The sequence below is a fragment of the Microcaecilia unicolor genome, chromosome 14, assembly GCF_901765095.1.
Source record: "Microcaecilia unicolor chromosome 14, aMicUni1.1, whole genome shotgun sequence".
NCBI lineage: Eukaryota > Metazoa > Chordata > Amphibia > Gymnophiona > Siphonopidae > Microcaecilia > Microcaecilia unicolor.
The window spans coordinates 49,871,901-49,885,645 of NC_044044.1; positions in this window are offsets into that span (position 1 = coordinate 49,871,901).

The following is a 13,745-nucleotide window of genomic DNA, read 5'->3' on the forward strand; positions in this document are numbered from 1 at the left end:
ACAGCATGCCTTGCAAACTGATGATGAGTTTTAAAGGATTGAGAAGTGATGTAAAAGACATGAGGAAGGGAGATTGGGTTGCGTAAGGAAATTTACATGTCACCTATTCAAAGTGGACAAATCTCAATTGGGCAAGGGCCATTATTTGCTATCATGTCAGAAATCAGTTTAAAATGTTGATAATGTTTCAGTCTTTGTTTCTAAAAGGTCTTGATTTTCATGAAAGTGTGGTTAAAATTGTTCTGTAGAGGATAGGCTGTTATGTGTTCCCACACCATCCATACGCCTACAGGATACTAGGAATCAAGCATTTTCCTGTATGGTAATGGAATTTAGTGTTGATAGAGGGTTGGGAGCTGTGAAATTTTTTATCAGACTGGGATAAAAGATGCAAAAGCATATTAGACGAAATAGCACCCTTACAAACAAGAACCTCACATAGGCACAACTCGACACCATGGTTCAACGAAGAACTGAAAAAACTGAAAACACAATCCAGGAAACTCGAAAGAGCATGGAATAAAATAAAAGATGCACAAACTCTCAACGCATGGAAATAAACTCAAAGAAAATACAAATAAGCAATAAGACAAACCAAAAGACTTTATTACAAAACCAAAATAGGGCCTGAATACAAAGACATGAAAAAATTATACCAACTCGTGAACAAACTACTAGACACTACCGTGGTCACCACAACCAACACAGACACCCCAACGGCAGACAAACGTGCCAAATACTTCAAGGAAAAAATTGTAAATCTATGCAACACACTACCTCAGAACATCACTGACTTTGAAAACTTCATTGAATGTATGGACCCAAACCCCGATGAATCCCCAGCGGACAGATTCTGGACAAGATTTGCACTCCTCACCACTGAAACAGTCAATCAAGGGCCTAACAGGTTCTCCAAGACTCACTGTAAACTGGATACCTGCTCAAGTTACCTAATAAAATCCGCCCCCCACCTCTTCATAGCAGACTTCACATCCCACATAAACTACATGCTTCAACATGGCCTCTTCCCTAAGGACAACTGCAACATCCTCCTCACCCCGATATCAAAAGATACCAAGAAAAAAACGATATCACTAACTACCGCTCAGTAGCATCTATCCCACTGGTAGTCAAGCTGATGGAAAGCATGGTAACCAAACAACTTACTGATTACATAAACAAATTCTCAATACTACACAAATCACAATCAGGATTTTGCGCCAGCCACAGTGCCGGAACAGTACTAATTACTCGCTTAGCCAAATTCAAACAAGAAATTGCATTAGGCAAAAACGTATTTCACCTACAATTCGACATGTCTAGTGCGTTTCACATGGTAAACCATAATATACTACTAAGCATCCTAAAATACTTCGGGATTGGGGGAAGTGTGCTTAGTTGGATCAAGGGTTTCCTAACTACTAGAACATATCAAGTGAAATTGAATTCGAACATATCATCACCATGGAAAGCAGAATGTGGAGTACCTCAAGGATCACCACTATCACCGCTCCTTTTCAACTTAATGATGACCCCACTAGCCAAGTCCTTATCCAATCAAGGCCTTAACTCCTTCATTTACGCAGATGATGTCACAATATACATCCCTTACAAACATGATCTAGCAGAAATCACCAATGAAATCAAACAGTCTAAACATCATGAACTCATGGGTGAATGCATTTCAACTAAAACTTAACACAGAAAAAACACACTGTCTCATCCTCTCATCCCAATACAACACGAACAAACCCACCAATATAATCACCCCAGAACACAAACTCCCTATCTCAGACAGCCTAAAAATTCTCGGAGTTACAATTGACCTTAATATCACACTGGAGAGCCAAGTGAAAGCCACAACAAAGAAAATGTTCCACTCAATGTGGAAGCTCAAACAAGTAAAACCTTTTTTCCCAAGGGAAATATTTCGCAACTTGGTACAAACCATGGTACTAAGTCAGCTAGACTACTGCAATGGAATCTACGCGGGATGCAAAGAACAAATCCTGAAGAAACTCCAAACTGCTCAAAACAAAGCAGCCAGGCTTATATTTGGAAAAACGAGATTCGAAAGCGCCAAACCCCTACAAGAAAAACTGCACTGGCTGCCAATCAAAGAACACATTGAATTCAAAATCTGCACCATAGTTCATGGTTGCTGTTTAATTGTTATTTCTATCATACTCTCTATTGTGTAATTGTACCTCTTGTACTGTAGCCTTATTACAGATTTATTGTAATCCACTTTGAGCCTGCAATCAGTGGGATAATGTGGGATATAAATGTAATAATAAATAAATAAAATCATCTATGGAGATGCCCTGGGATACATGACAGACCTCATAGACCTACCAACCAGAAACGCATCAAGCTCAACACGAACATACCTAAATCTCCACCACCCAAGCTGTAAAGGACTCAAATACAAATCAAGCTATTCATCCAGCTTTTCCTATATGGAAACTATGGAACACATTACCAAGCACCGTGAAAACAACAAACAACCACCTAAAATACCGGAAATTACTAAAAACGTACTTGTTCAAAAAGGCATACCCTAACGATCCAACTTAAATGCCTTAACCCTGCAACACAACGAAACCAAAGCTCGTACTGGACACAACTTAACTCTTCCCCCTTACGATTCTCTAACGTGTCTGTAACACATGAACCGTACTCTAGTACAACATCACTCTGTATTTGTTCATACCGATATTAGCGATCACCTGTACGGTACTATGTAAGCCCCATTGAGCCTGCAAATAGGTGGGAAAGTGTGGGCTACGAATGTAACAAATAAATACAATAAAATTTAGTTGAATTATGGGAAGCAGTATAAGGTTTCTTAGGCTTGTTTTGTTTAGCAGTACTACCTTTTGGAAAGGCTCCATCTGTCTGGCCACCATCTGAATAACTTATTCAGATGACTAGGTGCAGAAGAAGGCTGTCCTAATAATCATTATCTGTATAGGGGACTGAATATTGCCATTATGCAGATAAATTCCAGTGCTGACATCCTTATGTCATGGAACATCTGGATATTTTTTGACCGCTGACCATGGCAGCTGAATTTGACCCGATTGTTCTTTCTCATTGTTTGAGTTAACAAGGGCTCAAATTAACTTGCTAGATCTTGCTACAACAGTCTGGAGTTTAGATGAGCAGCAGACACCCATACAGCCCCAAAGGTCACACCGGAGGAAAAGCAGATAATTAAAACCAGTGAATTGAGGGTGAAAAAGAGATGAGATTCTGCCTGATAATCACCTGAGAGGAGATGAGATGGACTCGGATCCAAGGAGAATAAAGAAGTCGATTTTGTGAGTTTGGATCCCGGCATCTTAGGGTGAAATTTATAAGGGATTGTTGCACTGAAAGGCCATTTTATGCACGTGAAAGGGTTCTTCTAAGATTACTTCAGGGGTTATGTGCATATCGTTAATCAATGGTGCCAAGAAGGCACGTACTCTTATGCAACCTGCGTCTAGTTGTGTACAGGAGCAGAAGTTTGGCAGAAAGTGGACAGGATCGTCATTTATACAAAATGTGGCAGATAAGCAGACTGCCAAAACCTGTCGCTTCTTCCTTTTCAACATCAACAAAATTCGCCCTTTCCTCACTGAGCACACCACCCGAACTCTCGTCCACGCTCTCATTACCTCTCGCCTCGACTACTGCAACTTGCTCCTCACTGGCCTCCCACTCAGCCATCTATCCCCCCTTCAATCCATTCAGAACTCTGCCGCACGTCTTATATTCCGCCAGAACTGATATACTCATATCACCCCTCTCCTCAAGTCACTTCACTGGCTTCCGATCAGATACCGCATCCAATTCAAGCTTCTCCTCCTTACTTACAAATGCACCCGGTCTGCTGCTCCTCACTACCTCTCTACCCTCATCTCCCCCTACGTTCCTGCCCGTAACCTCCGCTCACACGACAAATCGCTCCTCTCAGTACCCTTCTCCACCACTGCCAACTCCAGGCTCCGCTCATTTTGCCTTGCCTCACCCTATGCCTGGAACAGTCTTCCTGAATCCCTACGCCAAGCCCCCTCCCTACCCATCTTCAAATCCTTGCTTAAAGCTCACCTCTTCAATGCTGCTTTCGGAACCTAACCTTTCGAACATATAGGTTGCCCCAATCTGTCTGACCTTTCAGATTAACTGTACATTTGTCTTTTAGATTGTAAGCTCTTTGAGCAGGGACTGTCTTTCCATGTTAAATTGTACAGCGCTGCGTAACCCTAGTAGCGCTTTAGAAATGTTAAGTAGTAGTAGTATTCAGAGTGATTTAAGCAGACAGAGAGGTTCCTGACTACTGAAATCATTTTGTGGCCGCCTAACCCCTTGATATTCAGCGGCACTAAACTGGGCATTGCTGCTGAATATTGGCTCTGACTACCCTTGTTAAAAGTGGGCATGTAAGGGCGGTGAAGGGGATAGTGTTGGGAAGGAGCTGGCAATATTCAGTGTCAGCATCTGCATATCTAAACGACCAAATCAGACTGCATAAAAAGCAGTCCTAACGGTTGATTAGCTGTGTGGACCCCGGGACCAAATATTGGCTGGCACCCACATTAAAAAAAATTTCTACTTTCCCACCGATCCCCACTCCCATTCCCCTAACAAGGTTCATATACCCCCTTTCAATCCCCTTACATAGTCCATAAGCCTCCATAAGCCCTTGTCCCCCCGGACCTACCTGGTGGCCTAGTGGATTGATGGAGGCAGGAACCCACTCGCTCCTGCCCCTAGCGGCTGCCTTCATAAAAAGGCTGCAGTGCCCTCTAGATGCAGCCTCATGGTACTACCAAAATACCGCAAAGCTGCCTCGAGATGTCACAGCAGCCATTTTGTGAAGGCAGCCACTAGAGGCAGGAGCGAGTGGGCTTCACTCTTGCCCCTATCGCCCCACTGGAGCGCCTGGGAGATCAGGTAGGCCCGGGGGGAGGGATCCTGACTGGTAGATAGGGGTGGGGCTGGGAGGTTGTGTGGACCTGTGGCAGGGTTTGAGAGCTATGGACCATATCAGGGGGGTTGGGAATGGGGCCTATGGACCTCATCAGGGGGTGTGAGAGAGGGAATTGGAGGGAAATGGCAATATTGTTATGCAGATCCCTGCCAATATTCAGTATATCCAATATATGTTGGAAAATAATGTCCTCCTTCCAATGAATCTCAACACCAGTGTAAAACCCTCTATCTCATATCAAATGTCCCTATCTTTTATGAAATAAGGCAAAGGAGTGAATTACTAGTCTTAGTCAAGTAGTCAGTGGTCAGATGTCATACTCCTAAAATAAAAAAAGTGCCGTTCAAAATGGGTTTCCCAGTAAACTCAGAGCACAAAGCTTGATTTGGCATGAAAATAGAATTAGCTTCTCCGCACTTACAGCTAAACCTTTCCACAGAGGCATCTGAAAGCATGATGTATGATTGATGCTTGCTCTGCTGCTGCACAGTGTATGCTCACACTGCTTCTGCTGCATCTGCATGTATCTGAAGCTTGCACTGTTGCTGCTGCATCTCGTATGTATCTGAAGCTGATACTGTTGTTGCTTCTATATCTGTGTGTATCTGAAGTTCACCCTGATACTGCTTCTGCTGCTGCATTATTTATTGAGGATTTACTATACTGCCTGTCAGTGTTTACGACTATAAAGTGGTTCACAAACTAATAACAAGTAGAAAGGAATGCCAGTACAAAGACGGGGAACTAACCACTATTTCAAAGGAATATCCAAAAGAGCAAAACAGTGGAACTAGGCAAAGTATTCCAAAGCTGACAGATGACCAATTAAATGCACACCTAAATGTGAAGGATATCAGTTTTATACTTAAGGACTTTGTTGTAGGTTATAAGGCCTCTAATGAGCCATCCCCACTTCAGACCACAAGCATAAACCCACAGTCATCAATCATTTACCTTTCCTATACAATACAAACTAAAGATCACATTAATTTTATTAGAAAAAAATATTTGACAAAAAAGTGACCAAAAGAAGCATTTAGCTTAAAAAGAAGAGACAGCTGTTCACCATTAACTGGACTTGTGAATTTTTCCTATTAGCATCAAGTCCAATTAATGGTGAACAGCTGTCTCTTCTTTTTAAGCTAAATGCTTGTTTTGGTCACTTTTTTGTCAAATACTTTTTTTCTAATAAAATAATGCGATGTTTGTATTGTATGGGAAGGATAAATGATTGAGTGGCCTAGTGGTTAGGGTGGTGGACTTTGGTCCTGAGGAACTGAGTTGGATTCCCACTTCAGGCACAGGCAGCTCCTTGTGACTCTGGGCAAGTCACTTAACCCTCCATTGCCCCATGTAAGCCGCATTGAGCCTGCCATGAGTGGGAAAGCGCGGGGTACAAATGTAACAAAAATAAAATAGATACTATTGGAGATTCTACATGGAATGTCGCTACTATTGGAGATTCTACATGGAATGTTGCTATTCCACTAGCAACATTCCATGTAGAAGGCTGTGCAGGCTTCTGTTTCTGTGAGTCTGACGTCCTGCACGTACATGCAGGACGTCAGACTCACAGAAGCAGAAGCCTGCGCGGCCACATTGATGATCTGCAAGGGCCGACTTCTACATGGAATAGCAACATTCCATGTAGAATCTCAAATAGTAGCAACAGTGGAGGAGTGGCCTAGTGGTTAGAGTGGTGGACTTTGGTCCTGGGGAACTGAGTTCGATTCCCACTTCAGGCACAGGCAGCTCCTTGTGACTCTGGGCAAGTCACTTAACCCTCCATTGCCCCATGTAAGCTGCACTGAGCCTGCCATGAGTGGGAAAGCACGGGGTACAAATGCAACAAAAATGAACTTATGCTTGTGGTCTGAAGTGGGGATGGCTCATAAGAGGCCTTATAACCTACCTCAAAGTCCTTAAGTATAAAACTGATATCCTTCTCATTTAGGTGTGCATTTAATTGGTCATCTGTCAGCTTTGGAATATTTTGCCTAGATCCATTATTTTTTGCTTTTCTGAGTAATACAGAGAAGACAAAGACAAAATGTAAGTAATAAGTAACGCTAGAAGACTAGAAGGCAAGTATACTATCCCCCTCAAGACCCACAATGCATCAGTCTAAAGTAAATGCAATAGTGACGTAATGGGTTTTCAGGCCTACTTTTAATTTGTATAGGAAAGTTCAGTAAGTGATAATGGCAGCAAGTTCCCTAAGGCAGCCACCAAGTTAAATAAAAAGGATGAGAGACGAATAGAATCCAGGTATGCTTTTGACAGTGATGGGAGAAAGAGCAAAGCTCAGCTGGACTGATAAGGATCAATGAAAGAAGCTAGGTATGGTAGGGAGCTGGTATGAAGTGTCTTATGAACAAGAATTCAAATTTTAAACTTAAATTGATAACAGACTGGGAACCAATGATGTTGATACAACATTGGTGACACACAATCATATTTTCAGGCACCACAAAGTAGTCTGTGGTGTTCTGCACTGTTTTGTAAACATTTAAGGGAAAAGATTGTGGGAGACCTGCATAAACTACATTGCAGTAATCCAGAGGAGACTTGATGGTAGCATGTAAAATAATCTGATCTTGTGTACCTAAGATATCACTTGACCACTAAGGAAATATAAAGATCAAATGAGAGCTGTTTATCTAAAATGACCCCCAAATATCTGAAGGAGTCAGCAAGGTGTATGGAGGATCCCAGAGGTGTTGAGGACAAAGAAGGAGAAGAAAGTCTTCCTGTCAGTCAAGTGGCTACCATTTTTGATGGGTTAAGAACTACTAAGTTATCCTGGAGCCAAGATGAAGTTAAAGATAGTGATCAAGATGCAGCAGGTCTGGAGACAATGAATCTATGAGATAAACCAATAGAATATCATCCACATAATAGTATTTGCTAATAGTGCAATCTTGAATAATTGTAGATAATAGATGTTAAAAATGGTGATAATACGGAACCCTGAGAAACTCTGCAGGTCATAGGATGTGTAGATGAAACAGCAAAACATGCTGCTACAGTGAATGCACTATGCTAAAGAAATGAAGAGAATCAATTAAAAACTGTGTCTTTAGGCCAATATTAGATAATCTGTTCTATAGCCGATTGATAAGATCAAATGCTGCTGTAAGATCAAGTGACACTGCCAATACTATGCTACCGGTCTCAAAGGCACCATGGACTTCATTCAGCAGAGAGGTGATAATACTTTCTGTGCTATGACCAGCTCAAAAACCAGACTGCCATGGATTTATGTTCACAGAATTGTAGAAGTTGATTGTAGACTTCTTTTTCCCCAAGGATCTTAGACAAAAATGATAAATTAGAAACCAGATGGTAACTAGAACAGGCGGATGGATCCAATGAAGCATTCTTAAGCAGGAGGCGAACAAGAGCATGCTTCCATTCCTTTAGAAAGAGACCTGTTGAAAGACTGTTATTGATGATGGAAAGTATATGAAGAAGGGGATCAAAATGTGAAAGTTGGAGCCAGTGTGAAGAAAACAGATCTAAGGAGCACACTGGTCACAGAGGAAAGGTTATCATATTAAGAGGACCAATGTGATGTTCTGGATCCCTTTGAAACTTGAGTCCCTAATTGATTAGAGGTTGCAACGGGGTTCATTTGAAAAGTGATATCATCAGATAACTAGTCCTGAGACCAGTCTAGACCAAGAAGTGAATCTCCTTGATCAATGTCTTAACTGGCTGAATGAAGCAGCACAGAATGTAGATTAAGGGTCAAGGCTTTAGATTTAAATGCTCTTGCTAGATCCTCTGCAAGTGAAACATTTAACTTCTCAGAGCCAGATTTAAGGCTTGTTAAACGGGACAATATCAATTATAGCTTCTTTGGGTGATTTGCTACTGACATTAGAAGTTATGAGGAATATATTTTTGGCCTCTCAGTGAGATTTGATAATGTTGTCAACATTCTTTGCCTGTTAAATCTGATGCTTTAAGAGGCACAGGGTGCTATTAAACCAAGGGAGGGATTTGGCTGTTGGTTGAAATGATTGAAAAGGAGCAATAGCATCCAGGGCTAAGTTCCATGTAGATACCATGGAATCTAGAGAGGATGACTGAAAGTTTGACGGGAAGCTGGAGTCCAAGGAATCAAGAGTTAAAGGATCAATCTTACGCAGGGCTCTTGTGTGAATAGTAGAAGAGAACGTAACGGATAAACTGCAGAATTGTGTTTGAGTGAGCCAGTACAAGATCTTAATTGTGTCCCATGCGGTACATTGGACCTGAAACAAATTGTTGCAATTAAGATCCTGAAGCAATATTGGAAGACTTTTTTTAAATCTTGTACTCTAGCTAGGAGGACAATCTGCATGACAGTTAGTTTTCTAAAATGAGCAGGTTGGAGAATGTGATCGTAGCCATGATAGTCTATCCATCAGTCAGCAGTAAATGATGGACAAAAATAAATGAAGAGTAGTATTGACACACAAAAACAACAAATTTGAAAGGGTAATTTGTTTACTGTAATAGTTTTGAGATGAATAAATGCGAGACCACTCCCTTTCTGGAACAGTCTGTGTGTACCTGAAGGCCACACTTTTGCTACTGCTGCTGCATCTGTGTGTATCTGAAGCTTACATGTTGCTTCTGCTGCTGTGTCTGTCTATGTGAAGCTTGAATTGCTGCTGTTGCTATGTCTCTGTGTATGTGAGCTTACGTTGCTCTGTTGTTGCAAAGTCTGTGTGAATGTGAAGCTTGCACTACTGCGGTTGCCACTGCATGGGTATGTGTTTGTTTTCTACCTGTGTGGATATCTATTCTGTGCAAAGCTGGTGATACAGAGGTGTTCTCCTTATTTGGCCCTCTTTAATACCACGGTTCAGGCTAGATTTAGAGTAGGATGAGCATGGAGGTCACCCTGGACCCCGTGCAACAATGGGCACTTTCAAAAGTGAAGAGACAGGTCTTGTGCCGGAAAAGGTGGATATACAAAGAGCGTGTGTGAAATGGAACTCCCCTCCTTGCCTTATTCCAGTCTCCTGCCATGCTATTGCTGCTTCCAGTCTTCCAGGGCAGTGCTAATGCCTTTACAAAAAAAAAAGTAAGGGGCAAGATTGCAAGAAAGCCTCTTAACTCCAGGGGTCAGGAGGGCACCTCTATCGGCATTCCTGTAGGGACCAGTGGGGTGGAAGAAGGGTGCCATTGACATTCCTGGACAAGAGCTGGAGCTGACCATGGTGATGCACTGTTTTTGTGACCAGTGGCATCCTTTCAAAGCCTCTGCCACCTCACCCCAGAAATAACGGTGCACTGTGCGACCACACAGGTCACATACCCCCTAATGCCAGCCTTGCCTGGAGGAATCCAATCACTTTCACCAGCTGTGAATTCACTACAGTACACTTAATTAGCACACACAGCTAAAAACCCTCTGAAAAAAAGTTATTTTTAAACTAATTTATGTGAATGGCCCTAATGTCCAAATCACTTCTTTTAACTATTACTTCCCTTTGTTAATTATAAGAAAATTCAATGAGTCAGAAAAACAATTTTGTTACCCAGGTTAGTAAAATGCAGGACGTCTAGGGCATGTGGATGGATAGATGCACTTGGTGCTGGTGACAAGCTGTGAGTCACAAAGCAGAAAGGATTGCCCTGGGGAGACTGAGCTCATCACAGCTGACACAACAGGGGCACTGGCCATCCTGTGCAGACCTCACAGGTTAGGAGAGGGACACATATGGAAGGTAATGTTATAACAGGGCATGTGGGCAGGAAAAGCACATAATGCATGTGTTGTACCCAGTTTATAAGATTACTGCGCCAGATGGTAGATAAGGACATTAACACCTGCACTGACCCTGGCCACAAATTTCCTGTTCTGTTTTCCATGACATTTTCCATATTTTATAGAGTGCAATCATTGCCCCAACTCTGCCCAAATTCTACCTCAGTGAATGCCTGTTACGTCCTATCATCTACTCACGTGCATGTCTATGCCGGAACAATGTATAAAAACAAGCACTAATAAACTCCTAACACTGAATTACAAAACCTTTTCCAGAGTTTTTTTTTGGTTACATTTGTACCCCGTGCTGTCCCACTCATGGTAGGCTCAATGTGGCTTACATGGGGCAATGGAGAGTTAAGTGACTTGCCCAGAGTCAGAAGGAACTTCCTGTGCCTGAAGTGGGAATCAAACTCAGTTCCCAAGTTCCCCAGGACCAGAGTCCACCACCCTAACCACTAGGCCACTCCTCCTTTCAGTATAATGTTTTACAAAACTGCTATAAATTAAAAAATATTGAAGCTGGTGTTGCTGTTCTGGAACAGCATAAGCTTTTAGTTGGTCGTTTGTTTGTCCAACCCAAATCCCTTAAGAAGTATATTCGAACCCCTTGCAGCATTGGGCATTGAAGAGGGAACTAATGGCCAATGGAAAGTCATTATATTGTGCTGCCTTTTTTTGTCAGATAAGTGGCTTTCTTTTTAAGTATGCACAGCAATATGAAAGATTAATTACATTTATAGTGTTTGGATTTAGAATATTTTTAATATTACAATTTGGAGGACATTGTGAGGTTCATTTTTTAAACAGAAAAACATCCAAAACATTGCACAAAACAGCAGATACGTTTTCTTGCAAAAAGTCCATATCACTTTTTTTTCAAAACTAATTTTTAAGACATTTTTCTCCATAGTTTGTCTAAATCATAAGGGTGTGTGTTTTGACCTGGACTAGGACAGGCTTACGATTTGGATGTGTTTCTGCAATAATTGAACATTGTAAAAATGGCCAGGGTAAAAAATAGGGCATTTTTGGCTAGATCTGTTTCAATAACGACTAACTACCATAAAGGTGACCAAACTGACTTGATGACCATTGGAAGGATGAAGACATGACTCCTTAATCCCCCAGTGGTCACTGACAGCCTCCCACCCTCTAAGAGGTGAAAGTGACAGTACATACCAGGCTCTAGGACAGCTGCAGATATAATGGTAGTTCCTATTACAGCAGCAAACAGGTCCCTAGAGTACCCTAGTGGTCGGTAAAGAAGGGAACCCAGGCCCATATCCCACTCTAGCTCCAAAACCCACAAAATCTTCTGAACTCACATATAGGTGACACCTACTGGCATAAGGGCTATTGTAGTGGTGAAAAGGAAAAGGGATCCACACACCTTCCACAAAAGAAATCAAGGGAAACCAGCAAGGGTGAAAGTGGGAATGTTCTGAATGACCAAGGCAAAGTGTTTGAAAGTTTATTGCCAAAGGTAAACTGTTGTAGACACACTGAGCTGAATACGTCTAAAATAAGGGTGATTTTCAAACCAAAAAGATAGACATCTTTCTGGTTCGAAAATGACCAAGTTTGGCACTAGATTTTTGGATGTCCAAAATCGGATTTGGATGTCATATGGAAAATGCCCCTCCACATGCTTATGTTGAAGAACACTATTGTTCACTATAATGAGAGGATACCTATGAATGAAATAAGTAACCACCAGATGTGGGTGCCTAATGGGTGAGTAGGTTTTCTAGTTTCCCCTTTTTTCGCACACATTTTTGCTTCAATGTTTTAATTGCTGTAATTTATAGCAGTTTGGTCCTACATTATACTGAACTTTGAGTTCTCCGAGGACAAGCAGGCTGCTTGTTCTCACGACTGGGTTGACGTCCGCGGCAGCCCCCACCAACCGGAAGAAGCTTCGCGGGACGGTCGGCACGCAGGGCACGCCCACCGCGCATGCGCGGCCGTCTTCCCGCCCGTGCGCGACCGCTCCCGCCAGTTACTTTTTTTCCGCGACTGGAGAGAGTTGTGCAATCGCCTCTCTCTCCGTTCAGCCGCCGGATTTTTCGACCGCGTTTACGCGGATCGTTGCTTTGACCCGTTCGGTTCCTCTTTCTTTCTTTCTTTCTTCGTATTGTTAAAAAAAAAAAAAAAAAAAAAAAAAAAAGATTTTCGCGCGTGTGGAGCACGCGCTCCCCTTTTCCCTCGCTTCCAGCGGGGACGCCTCGTTGCGGCCTAGTGGCCGCTCGGTCGGCTAGTTTTTTCGTGGTGTGATTTTAGCCACCATTGCCGACTTTGACTTCGCCGACGCGATTTTTCCGTCGATGTCCTCGAAGGTCCCGAGTGGATTTAAAAAGTGTGGTCGCTGCGGCCGGCCGATCTCGCAGACCGACACCCACGCTTGGTGCCTCCAGTGCCTCGGGCCGGAGCACAATCTCAAGTCGTGCGCGCTGTGTCTCGGTCTCCGGAAACGGACTCAGGTTGCGAGGCAAGTTCTGCGGGACCGTCTTTTTGGAACTTGCGCCGGCCCCTCGACGTCGACCTCGACGGCATCGGTATCGAAGGCCGGATCTTCGGTACCGGTATCGATGCCCGAGACATCGGCACCGATGGCAGCGACCCCAGGAGAACAGGTCCCGTCGGCCCGCCGGTCCGCCGGTGAGAGTGGGGTTGAGAGGCCGCGTGGGCTGTCGGCCCCGGTCACTCCCTCAGCTCGTGAGCCACGGGACCGAACCCTGTCGGACCCGGTACCTCGAGACCAAGGGGGATCGACCTCCTCCTCCTCCATGCCCTCCGGCGCCGGTGACGTGCACCGGAAAAAAGATAAGAAGCGCCGTCACCGGGAGCCCTCGGTGCACCCTGAAGGGGAGTCGACGCCGAAGCGTCATCGCAGAGAGGAGAGATCTCCGTCGGTGGTGGAGGTACCGACGCGTCGGGGTTCCGGCACCTCGGTGCCGTCTCCTGGCCCCCAGCAGCTTCTGGCACCGACACCCTTACCGG